Here is a 17,003-nt window from a genome sequence, read left to right as displayed (position 1 = left end):
AGTTGCCCCACAAGCCACTCACTGTTTGGAGAGACAGAAAGTAAAGCAATAAGTGGATGGAAGTGTCTCACTCTGATGGCTTTGAGGACACGCAGCTGGCTCCCTGGCTAGTTGTGCAGCGAGGTGCAAGAGCCTGGTTCCCCCCTGCCGTGCACCACGAGCTGAAACTCCCACAGACTCAGTCACATGCAGGAACTCGCTTGATTTTTGAACTTACCAGCAGCTCATCAAGGTACGTGTCACATGGTTTAGGGGTCCAGTTTCGTGTGTGAATCTTGAAAATCTCTTTTCTAGCCTAAAAACAAAGTGCTTGCATTATAGCTTGTCTTGAGTCAAAAGGCAGAGGCAGAACCGCTAGTATTAATAGGTTAAGGCAAGTGATACTCCCTTTTTAAAGCACCACACACCAGGTCTTCTATCATGCCAAGGCCTTTGCTTACATTTTGAACCTGCGTATACTCAAGATTTTATACATTTTAAATAAATTATTTTTACTACTAAAAAAAAAAAAAACCTCAACAATGCCCAAATGTTTGAAGCACAAAAAAAATATATTGATGCCTCAGTGTAATATCCTCCCCTAGACAGCTGAATTAGAGTTTTGTAAAGGTGTGTTACCTTGGGGGCTGAATTTTGAATTTCTCTTCCGGGTAAAGACTTCCGGATAAAGCAGCGGAAAAATCACCATCTCTTTTAACACAGCAACGTGCTCAGAAAGACCACCCACACCAAATCGAACGTAAAGATCAAGTCAACAGAATAAGTTTACACCTTAAAGAAAGCTGCAGCCTACAGAAGGTTCCATCAGAAACCCTGGAAAAATCCCTCTTACACAACGAGTTAAAATCACTTACGGCACTGTCTATTTGCATGGCACTGGCATCAGCCAGACTTGCTCTCATGCTTGTTCGAGCTTCATGAACCCCCTTTCAGTCGTCTTTCCAAATGTTAATGGGAAGACACTTGATTGGAAATAAAAAGAAAGTCTCCTTCTAACTGAAGGGAAAGCTGGAAGACTTTTATTTTTTAAGCGTTGGAAAGCAAATGTGTGTAATAAAAGACAGGCATTTCAGAAACATCTGCCTGAAAACATATTTGCTAAATACTTAATACAACAAATGATATTAAAAGATATTAAGTAGCAAAAATGCTTTTTCTGTATTTTTAACTTCATGCTAGAGTGGGTTTCGTTCTAAATAAGCTAAAGAAGCAGGCCAAAAAAAAATCCCCACGGCAGCTGGCCATTATTATCATTATTATTATTATTATTATTTTTGTAATTATTTCTTTTTAATTTTAATTATTTTTGTTCTTCTTTCAGGGGTGTCCCGCAGCCCTCGGTGCGAGTGATGTTGAGGGCAAGAAAGCGTGCGTGTGGGTGCAGGGGAAGAACCACACACCTGGGGGGGAAATCCGGGCTCCTTTTATGTCCCTGTTCTTTCTACATTCCTGTGTCGCAGCTTAAGTGTCGTGTGTTCTTTCCCAGCCAGCTCAGGCCCAAAAATCATCCCCAGCGGCCACTGGGGATTATTATTATTATTAATAATATTATTATTAATTATTATTATTATTAATAATAATATTAACATTAATATTATTTTTATTATTATTTCCTCTTATTATTATTATTTCCTCTTATTATTATTACTTCTTATTGTTATTATTTCTTCTTTTTATTATTATTATTTTACATTTTCTATCCACCCCAAATCCCTCCTCTTCCCGCCCATGTTTCCAGGGCGACAATAAAGGCCGTTGCGCAACCGGCTCCGCTGTGTCCATGGCGACCGCGGGGGACGGGCAACGGCCTCCTGGTGCCGCTCGGTTCCGCCCCGCCCCGGCATGGAGGGGAGGGGCTCACTGCGCATGCGCGCACGCCCCCCCACCGCGGGAGGACTCCCTCCCTCCCCTGCCCCGCCCCCGGCTGCCGAGAGGGCGCTTGCGCAGTGGGCAGGAGCCGCAGTCCCCGCCCCCGCGCACGCGCAGTGCCATTCTGCCATGAGGCGCCGCCAGCGCAGCCGCGAGCCGAGAAGCGGCCGCGAAAGATGGCCAAAAAACGGCCGAAAAACGGCCAAAAGTACGAGGATAAGGAAAGCTGACGAGGCCCCGCCAGGGGACGAGGGCCCCCGCCACAGCATTTTGGTGGAAAAGAACCATCCCGACCTAGTAAAGTTGTGGTGTGTGGGGGGGGGCCCAGACCCAGGGCCGGGCCGGTGGGAAAAGAAGTACCATGGCTAACGTGGGGGCGAGGGAGTGCGTGTGTCTGCAGAGATGAAAGCCACGGTGTCAGGGCAGGTTTTGATACGATCCCAAGAGCGAGATTAAAACACAAACTGGGTCAAATGTGTAAAAAGCTTGTAAGTTTTATTCTCATATGCTCAATAGGCCAGGGCGAAAAGGAAGGGAAAAGGAAGGAAAAGAGAAGCAAGCGGGAGAGATGCAGCAGGATTCTAGTTGCCACCACCCCCAGTGCAGCTGAGTGTCGCTGGCTGTGCCTGGGTGCGGGCACAGGTGCCTGGGTGCAGGCGCTGTCCTGCAGCCCTCGGTGCAAGGGATGTTGAGGGCAAGAAAGCGTGTGTGTGGGTGCAGGGAATGAAGCACACACCTGGGAGGGAAATACCACACAGCGGCGGAGGAGGGGAAATCCGTGCTCCTTTTATGTCTCCGTTCTTGCAGAGTCCGCCCCTTTCTGCATGCTCTGGTGCTCCTCTTCCTCCAGCTCCAGTGCCAGCGCCGCTCCGTAGACGCTGCAGAGCATCAGTTGGGCCTGGTGCTGATGGAGATAGAACACCTGGAGCTGATACCACAGTCCTCCCAGAAGCAGGATCCCAAGGTGAAAGAGTCGTAAATCATATGGAGATAAGAGATCCCGGTCTTCCCGGAGACAGGATGTGGAGGTCAAGGAGTCGTAATTTGTATGGAGATATCCCAGTCCTTGCAGAGATGGGATGTGAAGGCGTCAAGTGTCTAGAGATAAGACACGTGGAGCTGACAGATGGGAGGCCTGGGTCAAGAAGTCCTAAAGGGTAGAGCAACAATGTGGAGCCTAACAGGATGCAGGGCTCAAAGCAGAGCCCCGAGCGGAGCCCAGCCTGTGGGCAGGCAGGCGGCAGCCGTGCCAGGGCGCTGCCTGAGGAGCCCTCCTTGGCAGCCAGCAAGGCCGAGGCCGCACGTTGCTCTCTGCCACCGGGCTCATCCGTGCCAGGGGGAGCCCAGCACAGCAGCAGCCTTCCTCACGGCGGCCCCCTGGCCCCTGCCACTGCTGTCACCCCCCGGCAAGTACGGAACATTCCAGAGGGGCAGTAATCGCCACGGGAACACCGATGCTCCCCAGGGTTCCGTGGAGCAGTGGCCCCAGCGCTGGCCACACAGCAGGAAGGCCAGGTGAGCAGCAGGTCTGCGCAGCACCAGGGCCACTCGTGGTGCCCACAGGGTGCGGGGCAGCTGCGGGGCTCGGGGCAGCCTGCACGATGCCTCCCAAGGGAGGCACCAAAGCCGCCATTGTGAGGTCTTCCATTGTGAGCTCTTCCATTTCTTAGGTCACAAGAGTCCCATTGTGAGGTCATCCACTGTGATGTCGTCCATTGTGAGGTCATCCATTGTGATGTCATTAGAGGCCCATTGTGAGGTCGTCCATTGTGAGGTCATCCATTGAGAGGTCTTCCATTGTGAGGTCACCAGAGTCCCATTGTAAGGTCATCCATTGTGATGTCGTCCGTTGTGAGGTCATCCATTGTGATGTCATTAGAGGCCCATTGTGAGTTCGTTCATTGTGAGCGTCCATTGTGAGGTCATCCATTGTGAGGTCACGAGAAGCCCGTTGTGAGGGCGTCCATTGTGAGGTCATCCGTTGTGAGGTCACGAGAGGCCCATTGTGATGTCATTCGTTGTGAGGTGACGAGAGGCCCATTGTGAGGTTGTCCATTGTGAGGTCATCCATTGTGATGTCATCCATTGTGAGGTATTCCATTGTGAGGTCATCCCTTGTGAGGTTTCCATTGTGAGGTCACAAGAGTCCCATTGTGAGGTCATCCATTGTGATGTCGTGCATTGTGAGTTCATCCACTGTGAAGTCTTCCATTGTGAGGTCACAAGAGTCCCATTGTGAGGTCATCCATTGTGAGGTCTTCCTTTCTGAGGTCACAAGAGTCCCATTGTGAGGTCATCCATTGTGATGTCGTACATTGTGAGTTCATCTATTGTGTTGTCATTAGAGGCCCATTGTGAGATCATCCATTGTGAGGTCATACATTGTGAGGTCTTCCATTGTGAGGTCACGAGAGTCCCATTGTGAGGTCATCCATTGTGATGTCATTAGAGGCCCATTGTGAGGTCATCCATTGTGATGTCGTCCATTGTGAGGTCATCCATTGTGAGGTCTTCCATTGTGATATTGTCCACTGTGAGGTCATACATTGTGATGTCATCAGAGGCCCATTGTGATGTCGTCCATTGTGAGGTCATCCATTGTGATGTCGTCCATTGTGAGGTCATTCATTGTGAGGTCTTCCATTGTGAGGTCACAAGAGTCCCATTCTGAGGTCATCCACTGTGATGTCGTCCATTGTGAGGCCATCCATTGTGATGTCATTAGAGGCCCATTGGGCCGTCGTCCATTGTGAGGTCACAAGAGTTCCATTGTGAGGTCATCCATTGTGATGGCGTCCATTGTGAGGTCATCCATTGTGAGGTCACAAGAGTCCCATTGTGAGGTCATCCATTGTGATGTCATCTATTGTGAGGTCTTCCATTGTGAGGTCACAAGAGTCCCCTTGCGAGGTCATCCATTGTGATGTCGTCCATTGTGAGGTCATCCATTGTGAGGTCTTCCATTGTGAGGTCACAAGTGTCCCATTGTGAGGTCATGCATTCTGATGTCATCCATTGTGAGGTCATCCTTTGTGATTTCATTAGAGGCCCATTGTGAGGTCGTCCATTGTGAGGTCATCCATTGTGATGTCATTAGAGGCCCATGGTGAGGTCATCCATTGTGAGGTCATCCGTTGTGAGGTCTTCCATTGTGAGGTCACAAGAGTCCCGTTGTGAGGTCATCCATTGTGATGTCATCCATTGTGTGGTCATCCATTTTGATGTGCATTTTAGAGGCCCATTGTGAGGTCATCCATTGTGATGTCGTCCATTGTGAGGTCAGCCATGGTGATGTCATTAGAGGCCCATTGTTAGGTCGTCCATTTTGACTTCATCCGTTGTGAGGTCCTCCATTGTGGGTTCACAAGAGTCCCATTGTGAGGTCGTTCATTGTGAGTTCTTCCATTGTGAGGTCATCCATTGTGAGGTCACGAGAAGCCCATTGTGAGGTCGTCCATTGTGAGGTCATTCGTTGTGAGGTCACGAGGGGCCCATTATGAGGTCATACGTTGGGAGGTCACGAGAGTGCCATTGTGAGGTCATCCATTGTGAGGTCTTCCATTGTGAGGTCTTCCATTGTGAGGTCACAAGAGTCCCATTGTGAGGTCATCCATTGTGATGTCGTCCATTGTGAGGTCATCCATTGTGATGTCATTAGAGGTCCATTGTGAGGTCGTCCATTGTGAGGTCATCCATTGTGAGGTCTTCCATTGTGAGGTCATCCATTGTGATGTCGTCCATTGTGAGGTCATCCATTGTGAGGTCATCCATTTTGATGTCATTAGAGTCCCATTGTGAGGTCGTCCATTGTGAGGTCATCCATTGTGAGGTCACAAGAGTCCCATTCTGAGGTCATCCACTGTGATGTCGTCCATTGTGAGGCCATCCATTGTGATGTCATTAGAGGCCCATTGGGCGGTCATCCATTGTGACTTCACAAGAGTTCCATTGTGAGGTCATCCATTGTGATGGCGTCCATTGTGAGGTCATCCATTGTGAGGGCACGAGAGCCCTATTGTGAGGTCATCCAATGTGAGGTTGTCCATTGCGACATTACGAGAGGCCCATTGTGAGGTCATCCATTGTGATGTCATTAGAGGCCCATTGTGAGGTCACAAGAGTCCCATTGTGAGGTCATCCATTGTAATGTCGTCCATTGTGAGGTCTTCCATTGTGAGGTCTTCCATTGTGAGGTCACCAGAGTCCCATTGTAAGGTCATCCATTGTGATGTCGTCCGTTGTGAGGTCATCCATTGTGATGTCATTAGAGGCCCATTGTGAGTTCGTTCATTGTGAGTTCGTCCATTGTGAGGTCATCCATTGTGAGGTCACGAGAAGCCCGTTGTGAGGTCGTCCATTGTGAGGTCATCCGTTGTGAGGTCACGAGAGGCCCATTGTGATGTCATTCGTTGTGAGGTGACGAGAGGCCCATTGTGAGGTTGTCCATTGTGAGGTGACAAGAGACCCATTGTGAGGTCATCCATTGTGATGTCGTCCATTGTGCGGTCATCCATTGTGAGGTATTCCATTGTGAGGTCATCCCTTGTGAGCTTTCCATTGTGAGGTTACAAGAGTCCCATTGTGAGGTCATCCATTGTGAGGTCGTCCATTGTGAGTTCATCCACTGTGATGTCATTAGAGGCCCATTGTGAGGTCGTCCATTGTGAGGTCTTCCATTGTGAGGTCACAAGAGTCCCATTGTGAGGTCATCCATTGTGATGTCATCCATTGTGAGGTCATCCATTGTAATGTCATTAGAGGTCCATTGTGAGGTCGTCCATTGTGAGGTCATCCATTGTGAGGTCTTCCATTGTGAGGTCATCCATTGTGAGATCATCCATTGTGAGGTCTTTCATTGTGAGGTCACAAGAGTCCCATTGTGAGGTCATCCATTGTGATGTCGTCTACTGTGAGGTCATCTATTGTGATGTCATCAGAGGCCCATTGTGATGTTGCCCATTGTGAGGTCATCCATTGTGATGTCATTAGAGGCCCATGGTGAGGTCGTCCATTGTGAGGTCATCCGTTGTGAGGTCTTCCATTGTGAGGTCACAAGAGTCCCGTTGTGAGGTCATCCATTGTGATGTCGTCCATTGTGTGGTCATCCATTTTGATGTGCATTTTAGAGGCCCATTGTGAGGTCATCCATTGTGATGTCGTCCATTGTGAGGTCAGCCATGGTGATGTCATTAGAGGCCCATTGTTAGGTCGTCCATTTTGACTTCATCCGTTGTGAGGTCCTCCATTGTGGGTTCACAAGAGTCCCATTGTGAGGTCGTTCATTGTGAGTTCGTCCATTGTGAGGTCATCCATTGTGAGGTCACGAGAAGCCCATTGTGAGGTCGTCCATTGTGAGGTCATTCGTTGTGAGGTCACGAGGGGCCCATTATGAGGTCATACGTTGGGAGGTCACGAGAGTGCCATTGTGAGGTCATCCATTGTGAGGTCTTCCATTGTGAGGTCTTCCATTGTGAGGTCACAAGAGTCCCATTGTGAGGTCATCCATTGTGATGTCGTCCATTGTGAGGTCATCCATTGTGAGCTCATCCTTTGTGATGTCATTAGAGTCCAATTGTGAGGTCGTCCATTGTGAGGTCATCCATTGTGAGCTCATCCTTTGTGATGTCATTAGAGTCCAATTGTGAGGTCATCCATTGTGAGGTCACAAGAGTCCCATTGTGAGGTCATGCATTGTGATGTCGTCCATTGTGATGTCATTAGAGGCCCATTGTGAGGTCATCCATTGTGATGTCCTCCATTGTGAGATTATCCATTCTGAGGGTACGAGAGCCCTATTGTGAGGTCATCCAATGTGAGGTTGTCCTTTGTGAGGTCACGAGAGGTCCATTGTGAGGTCATCCTTTATGAGGTCACGAGAGGCCCATTGTGAGTTCGTCCATTCTGAGGTCATCCATTGCGAGGTCATCCATTCTGAGGTCACAAGAGTCCCATTGTGAGCACATGCATTTTGAGGTCGTGAGAGGCCCATTGTGAGGTCGTCCATTGTGAGGTCCCAAGAGGGCCATTCTAAGGTCATCCAATGTGAGGTCCTTAGAGGTCATCCATTGTGGGGTCGTCCATTGTGAGGTCATCCATTGTGATGTCATTACAGGCCCATTGTGAGGTCACAAGTGTCCCATTGTGAGGTCATGCATTGTGATGTCGTCCATTGTGAGTTCATCCATTGTGATGTCATTAGAGGCCCATTGTGAGGTCGTCCATTGTAAGGTCATCCATTGTGAGGTCTTCCATTGTGAGGTCACAAGAGTCCTATTGCGAGGTCATCCATTGTGATGTTGTCCATTGTGAGGTCATCCATTGTGATGTCATTAGAGGCCCATTGTGAGGTCGTCCATTGTGAGGTCTTCCATTGTGAGGTCACAAGAGTCCCATTGTGAGGTCTTCCATTGTGATGTTGACCATTGTGAGGTCATGCATTGTGAGGTCTACCATTGTGAGGTCACAAGAGTCCCATTGCGAGGTCATCCATTGTGATGTCATCCATTGTGAGGTCGTCTATTGTGAGGTCATCCATTGTGAGGTCACAAGAGTCCCATTGTGAGGTCATCCATTCTAATGTCATCCATTGTGAGGTCGTCTATTGTGAGGTCATCCATTGTGAGGTCACAAGAGTCCCATTGTGAGGTCTTCCATTGTGATGTTGACCATTGTGAGGTCATTTATTGTGATGTGATTAGAGGCCCATTGTGATGTCGTCCATTGTGAGGTCATGCATTGTGAGGTCTTCCATTGTGAGGTCACAAGAGTCCCATTGTGAGGTCATCCATTGTGAGGTCATCCATTGTGACGTCGTCCATTGTGAGGTCATCCATTGTGATGTCATTAGAGGTCCATTGTGATGTCGTCCATTGTTAGGTCATCCATTGTGAGGTCATCCATTGTGAGGGCACGAGAGCCCTATTGTGAGGTTGTCCAATGTGAGGTTGTCCATTGTGAGGTCACGAGAGGCCCATTGTGAGGTCATCCATTGTGATGTCGTCCATTGTGAGGTCATCCATTGTGATGTCATTAGAGGCCCATTGTGAGATCGTCCATTGTAATGTCATCCATTGTGAGGTCTTCCATTGTTAGGTTACAAGAGTCCCATTGTGAGGTCATCCATTGTGATGTCGTCCATTGTGAGGTCATTTATTGTGATGTCACAAGAGTCCCATTGTGAGGTCGGCATTGTGAGGTCATCCATTGTGAGGTCTTCCATTGTGAGGTCACAAGAGTCCCATTGTGAGGTCATGCATTGTGAGGTCGTCCATTGTAAGGTCATCCATTGTGGGGTCGTCCATTGTGAGGTCATCCATTCTGATGTCATTACAGGCCCATTGTGAGGTCACAAGTGTCCCATTGTGAGGTCATGCATTGTGATGTCGTCCATTGTGAGGTCATCCATTGTGATGTCATTAGAGGCCCATTGTGAGGTCGTCCATTGTAAGGTCATCCATTGTGAGGTCTTCCATTGTGAGGTCACAAGAGTCCCATTGCGAGGTCATCCATTGTGATGTTGTCCATTGTGAGGTCATCCATTGTGATGTCATTAGGGGCCATTGTGAGGTCGTCCATTGTGAGGTCTTCCATTGTGAGGTCACAAGAGTCCCATTGTGAGGTCTTCCATTGTGATGTTGACCATTGTGAGGTTATCTATTGTGATGTGATTAGAGGCCCATTGTGATGTCGTCCATTGTGAGGTCATGCATTGTGAGGTCTACCATTGTGAGGTCACAAGAGTCCCATTGCGAGGTCATCCATTGTGATGTCATCCATTGTGAGGTCGTCTATTGTGAGGTCATCCATTGTGAGGTCACAAGAGTCCCATTGTGAGGTCATCCATTGTAATGTCATCCATTGTGAGGTCGCGAGATCCCTATTGTGAGGTCGTCCAATGTGAGGTTGTCCATTGTGAGGTCATCCATTGTGATGTCATTAGAGGCCCATTGTGATGTCGTCCATTGTGAGGTCATCCATTGTGATGTCGTCCATTGTGAGGTCATCCATTGTGATGTCATTAGAGGCCCATTGTGAGATCGTCCATTGTGATGTCATCCATTGTGAGGTCTTCCATTGTTAGGTTACAAGAGTCCCATTGTGAGGTCATCCATTGTGATGTCGTCCATTGTGAGGTCATCCATTGTGAGGTCACAAGAGTCCCATTGTGATGTCTTCCATTGTGATGTTGACCATTGTGAGGTCATTTATGGTGATGTGATTAGAGGCCCATTGTGATGTCGTCCATTGTGAGGTCATGCATTGTGAGGTCTTCCATTGTGAGGTCACAAGAGTCCCATTGTGAGGTCATCCATTGTGAGGTCATCCATTGTGATGTCGTCCATTGTGAGGTCATCCATTGTGATGTCATTAGAGGTCCATTGTGATGTCGTCCATTGTTAGGTCATCCATTGTGAGGTCATTAGAGGCCCATTGTGAGGTCGTCCATTGTGATGTCATTAGAGGTCCATTGTGATGTCGTCAACTGTTATGTCATGCATTGTGAGGTCATGAAAGGCCTATTTTGAGGTCATCCATTGTGAGGTCATCCATTGTGTGGTCTTCCATTGTGAGGTCACGAGAGGCCCATTGTGAGGTGGTCTATTGTGAGGTCATCCATTGTGAGGTCCATTGTGAGGTCACGAGAGTCCCATTGTGAGGTCGTCCATTGTGTGGTGGTCCATTGTGAGGTCGTCTATTGTGATGTTTTTCATTGTGTGGTCATTAGAGGCCTCACATTAGAGGCAGCAATCTGGATCTCTGTGTGTGTAGCTCTATCAATTTTTGAGTGAAATCAGAAATTTTGCTTTACTATTAATAAGCTTTGCATGGTGAGGCCTTGTGTTTTTTTTTTTTTTTGGACTTTTTTTTTAATGCACTTCTATTCTATTAGGCCAGTTTGATGTGTAGTTATTTATGAGCAGCCTGTGCTGCTGGTTCATTGCTCTTACCAAAGCTTTCATTTTACTAGTTTATACGAGAAGCTCAGAGGACAGCACCAAGTATAATTTATATTCCACAGATCAATGTGTGATGGGAAACGGCGGGCGTTACGTTGAAAACTACCTTTACAACATTATTAGAAAACATTCCAGCATTTGCTCTGGATTTGTTGCTTGCAAAAGCAAACGTATCGTACATGGATCTCCAAGATGTATTTCTATCAACACTTTTCCCAATTCTTCTATTCAGTTTCATTTTATGAATCCTTTAAGTATACGAATATTGTCCTCCCTCAAGCAAATGGATCCTTTTATTACGAGGGCACCCTTCTGAATCATGTAATTTTGCTTAGACACAAAGCAGCGCTGAGAACGTTTGTCTCGGTTGTTTTGTGAGTCAAGGGACTCGCTTCCATTTCAGCAGGAAACCTAAAAGGTGGGGGATGTCATCACTCTGTCAGTGCATCCTGTGCTCGTCCATTCCCTGAGCTTAAATTCTAGAGCTTTTCCTCAAAGAAGATATTTTATTTGCCATCCTGACCTAAAGAAATCTAGCCTTTGATCACCAGGAAGATAACATTATTATTGTTATTATTATTATTATTATTCAGATCATTATTAAGCTTAATTTAAAAAATCCTCTTTTTGGAGTATTGATCTTGTGCCTGAAATGTCTTTCCTTCTCATGCCATAGATACAGGAGTTGTTTATTGAAGATTATGGAGAAGTTTTCAATATCCCGTTGCCTGCTAAGGAAGAGAGAAGCAACTTTTTTGAGGACTTAATTTTAAGTCAAGCTGCTAAACCTCCTGCATCTAGAAAGAAAGCAGGTAAGCCTATTCTATAGATAAAAATTTGCTAACTGTATGTTAACAGCCTTAGAGTATTTGTTTTGGTAGTGGGTTTCCTATCAGTAACTCTGTGTGTGCTCCTATTTGAGTGCTGCCGATGGAATAAACTTTTCTGGTTCCCTTAAGCTCGGCAGGCCCTGGAAGTGCTGCCGGTGGCGCCGCTGCCTGAATCTCGGGAACCACCACAGGGAGAAACGCAAGGGGCAGAGGAGCAGGAGGAGGAGGCCCTTGGTGCACTTAGCGTTTTCTTAAGGGATGTTACTCTCAGACTTGCTACTGACAGACGTTTCAAGGCCTTCACAAACCCTGTTGATGCAGATGAGGTAAACTGCTCTGGGTCTGTCATACTGTACTGTCTGGGTGTATTTTTAACTGCCCAGTGTTGGTGTGCTCTAGCGAAAGGCTTATCTTTAGCACTGCACTAAAAGGATTTATTTTTGGAGGAGCAAAAAGTGTTTTGTATTTTATTTTGCTGACTCCCTGAGGCTCTTCAATGTCCTTTTTTTGAGTAGTCACTGAAAGCCCTGCTTTCCTCCTAGAAAGTCAGACCAGCTACTACCAGAGTTTGCCTGGGGAAAGACTTTGATATGTAGGTATGCTACAACTCTGAAATAAACAGTCAGATTTCTTTGGAGCTGTTGGAATAAAGCCTAAACCTCTTGCCACGTGTTTGTTGGCTGTCAGTGGTTCTTCTGGGAACAGGAGAACAGCAGATGTTTGAAAAAAAATTCAAGATTCCACCTGCCATTTTGTCTCTGGCTCCTCAGTACAGGATCAGCCATAAATGACATGTGGTTTCATCTTTCCCCCAAAACTTCCAAGTCCCTCTTTTTCTCATTTAATTTACTGACTGTGCACCCATCTTAACAGACTTATACTTCAGAGTTAGTTACAATTTTAATACAGCTGTGTATCAGCAAGGGCCCTGTTCCTCTGGGCATCCCTCATCTTTCCCTTCCAGGCTCTTGACATGTGAATAGTCTAAACAAACAGAGGTGTCCTCACCTAAACTAGCCTTGAGGCTCCTCTCAAGCTCCCAGTAAAGACCGAATTAGCTCTGCTCCAGGTATCTCCTCCTAAGGGAGACGCCTAGAGCAGCTGCTTCCAAAGGGCAATTCCGGCAGCGGATTTCCTGCTGCCCAGAGCAGAGCCTGGCTCGGGTGGCTCAATCCAATGTATTTACTGCGATGTTCTGAAGCTGAAGGAAGCAAATCCTGCTCTGCATGTCTGTTTCCTTCACTGTCCCACACACACTCCCCAGCTTCCTGCTCCTTTTCTTCTCCCTTCCAGTGTGTCTCTTCAAAGCCCTTTGAAAGAGCCCTTCCTTTTTCAAGCAGCTAAGTGGTTAATTCCACTATCTGCTCATAATGTCACAAATATTCAGTGTTTTTAAGAAGTCATTTATTTGAATTTATTAAAATAATGTGGGTAGATATTGTGTAAGTCTAATAAAACCTCTGAACCCATCTATTTAATTTGTAGGTGCCTGATTATATCACAGTTATTAAACAGCCAATGGACCTTTCAACAATTCTCTCTAAAATTGACTTGCACCAATATATAACTGCAGGAGATTTTCTGAAAGATCTTGATCTAAACTGTAGCAATGCCTTAGAATACAAGCCAGATAGAGAAGCTGGAGGTGAGGATAGCTGTTCTGTGTACGTTGCACCTTGCGCCAGCAGGAGTTTGTGTATCAAGCTGTCAAATCATTATGAAATATAAAATGAAATGAATGGTAAGAAAAACTGCCAGAGAATGAGTATTTGTGCTAACAGACTAATGACAAATCAGTTTTCTTTCCCAATTCGTTCTCCTTAGGGAAATGTGATTTAATTGTCAGGGGGTGCCGTGATGTTTTGGTGCTTTTTTGTTTTCTGGTGCTTTGGTTTCTCGTGAAGCTATGTAGCAAACTCTTAAACTCTTTGCAGTGAGTAATTGTTTTGACTATTACTGGTGTAGCTGACTGGGTACCTCTATTGGCTAACATGTTTTAGGCCCGGAGCATGTGTAGTCCATAAGGCACAGCAATTTGTGCTGAGGTCACTTCATGCTTCTTGCACTCAGAGACAAAGCCTGAAGCTCCTTTTATTATAGCATGTCCCAGGCAAGGGCTTGTTACGAGAGCCCGTGCCCTGGCACGAGAGTCAGCGTTTGTATGAAACCCCAGATTCAGTTAGCCGTGTACTTCTCATCTTCCAGCTGCTTCTTAGAGAGGATTAATATTCTCTCGGAAATCCGAATCCCTTAACTGTATATTACACAATTTGAGAGATGTTGATCCTCATGAAAATGCAGATGTAGTGGGCAGCTCGAAATGTAAGAACATTCCTTTAATTTGACTGACTAATCTACCTTGTTTTTTCCTGTAGTTACTTTACTTGACACTTATTTCTGCATTTTGGCGCTTGGCTAGTTCCAATTTATGCATTTGTTCAACCACAGACCCAGGCAGCAGCTCTTTTCCAGAGGTTTTGATGAACAGCATGGAAGAGTCTCGGTCTGTCCCTTCTTCAGGAAGGTGGTCTTCCTCACGAGAGCAGGGATGGTCACAGGTCTTTTAGCAGGTCTTACCTGCCATTTACTCCAGCCACTATGTTTTTTAATGACTCCTCTGTGTATATACGGTTAAGGGTGGTTACGGAAGTGAATTTGTGAACGTCTTGAGAATTGCTGATTAAACTGGTAATATTAAGGTTTAGGTCTTTATTTTAAAACAGAAAACAAAACCAACCAACCAAAAAAGAAAAACACAGAAAGAAAGTCAAGGGTAAATGACATCCTGCCAGCTGTAAGAATGAAAGTGTGTTTCACTCTCTTCTCTTGAGATCCTGTCACTTCTTAAACGTGATTTAATTTGGCTGTCTGCTGGTCTTCACCTGCAGGAGAAAATGCAAATCCAGAAACCAGTTTGCAGGAAATAATTTAAGCTTGGAATATTTGAAAATAGTCTGAGTCCTACCCTAGCTGAAGAGATGGTTAAGTCAGCTGCTCTTAAACATTGTGAGTGTTTGCCTTGTAAAATAAAAAAAAAAAGGCAAACTGTATGGAAAACTTACCACATGAAAGAACTGTGGCAGTAAAGACCTATAAAGTAGGATTTGGCTAACTTTCTACTTCATTTTCTTCCAGTTAATGCTGGGAATGAGGATGCCCCTTATTTCAGCTGTGGGAAGGATGCTGCTGTATCATCGGAAGGCAGGATGGTGCTGGCTACAAAAAGGTGCTAAGTGAAAGCTGAAGTGGTCCCCTCAAAGCTCCCAAGTAGCAAAAAGCGGCAGGTTTATGGTTTCACCATCTTCCATTGCTCTCTTGGTGGGTCGGTAGTGCCAGTGTAACAGGAATCTCCACCAACATAGGGGATTTTTAAGCACAATAAGGAATATCTTCCATTTGAGAATGCCCCAGCTAACATTGTGGGGACCCTTCCAGTAAGGGACCATGCATGAAATCGCGTGGTCTTTTAAGCCGACTGTAAAGGTGATGTACAAGAGGAAGCGGCCGTGCCTCCGTGCCGTTCCCAGCTCCGCGGCTGAACGAGCTCCGGCGGGAATTCTGTCGCCCGGCTCGGTGCGGCGACGGCTCCGCCGCCGTTCCCTGCGCGCAGGCTGCATTCCCGGCCGGAGAGCGGATTAGACTCTCCTTCCCAGATGAGCGATGGATTTAACATTCAGCTGCTTCAGGAGTTAGCGAAATGTTCCACCTTCTACACTGGCTTTAAAACTGGACTAAGAGTAGTGATTCTTAATGTCCTGTCCGTGTTTGCACTTGGAGAGTCTTTACAGCCCGAGCAAAGGGTTGAGGGATTTTCTGTGTTTCCTGTGGATGTCCCTGTTGTTTCAAGCAGGTTTGTTAGGGATGGACTGAATTTTTCTACGTTCAGTTACGAGCGGAGTCAAGCTTTGTTGGAGGAAAGGCACATTATTTCTGAATAGTGGCACACTTGTGAAGAGCTTGGTCCTTTTTTTGTGTTGCACTGTCTGTGTTAAATTATTAATCGCTGAATTATTAATTCACCTGAAATTCTCAGAGACTGGTTATAACATCAGGTGTGTTGTGAACCCGGTTTGCATTCACCAACCAGCTCTCTGCTACTGCCACTGAGTAAATAAACCCTAATTACTCCTGATGTTGCAGACGCACAAAGCATTCAGATTCCCTTGTTCGTTTTTGCTGGTAGCACGATTGAATGTGCAATCCTGAGGGCTGTTATCAGATAAAAGGAAGATAAAATTAACTTTGGAAAGAGATTTCCAGGCTTAAAGGGGCCTGCAGGGAGATACCAAATCAGGCAAGAGCGTAGGAAGAAGGCTGAGCAAATTTGAAGTTTGCATGCAGTTAGCACTGAAAGTTGCTTTGGGATTGGAAGTTATTCCTTCAGAAATTCTCTTTGTTCAGAAGAGAAATTCCTTTCATTGTTGATTTTGAAAAGCATGGAGAAAAAAGCAGAAGCAGAAATTGGTGAATCAGCTGAATTGTAGTTCCCTTAATGGTTTGCAGTTGAGATTAGAAGAAGATCTTTCAAATATGGACTAAGTGTAAATGAACGTCTTAGATGTCCTGGTGTCTGCATGCAGCCTCAGAGCAAGAATGTGTGTGTGGGAACTCTCAATGTCAGCAATACGTAATCTCTTAAAATACATAGAGCTTGGAATGGAATGGGGATGGTCTAGTCTACTGTAGTAAAAGAGCAAATACAATGGGAAAGGTTGTATCATTTAATCCCTTGATTGATTTGTTTGATACAAATCAAGTTCTTACGTGGAAAGAAGAGTACAAGGGAGAGCTGATGGAAAAGATAAAAATCGGAAGGCTGAGAAATGAAGGCTGGGCTATTTCTTGAATGTAACAGTAAGGTGCTGGGTAAGGAATTGGTGTGCAGTCATCCTCTGTCTATATCTTGACACTCTTTCTGGAAAACCTCCAGGCTTGCCATTCCCTGGAAGCCTGATTTCAGTAGCAAAACCCATTTAAGGAATTATTCACCCATGAAGCCACATGGCAAACCGAAGTGAAAGCTTTATTTAAAAAAAAAAAAAAAAAAAAGGCAGGATGGCCAAACGCTCCCACACAACCCCCTTCTAAGCAGAGCTGCTGCAGAGTAACACCGTTGTCTCACGGGGCTCAAGTGTTTTGAATGTGCTCGTGTTGTCATCCCGGGTCCAAAGCCAAGTGCGGGGGCGCCTGTTGCAGCTTTGCAACCTTGTGCCCTCCAAACATACACATCCAAACTCGTGCCATCCAAACCACCACAACGTATTAAATAGGGTGTGCAACCTGAAATCTGAGTATGTCCTAGCGGCTAGGCAGGAAAAGTGAGTTTTAGAGCAGGGAAGGGTGTAGA

Source organism: Tinamus guttatus, unplaced genomic scaffold (genome assembly GCF_059628265.1).
Source record: "Tinamus guttatus ecotype Peru unplaced genomic scaffold, ASM5962826v1 Tinamus_guttatus_pri_ptg000031l, whole genome shotgun sequence".
NCBI lineage: Eukaryota > Metazoa > Chordata > Aves > Tinamiformes > Tinamidae > Tinamus > Tinamus guttatus.
Note: the sequence above shows the minus strand (reverse complement) of the source record.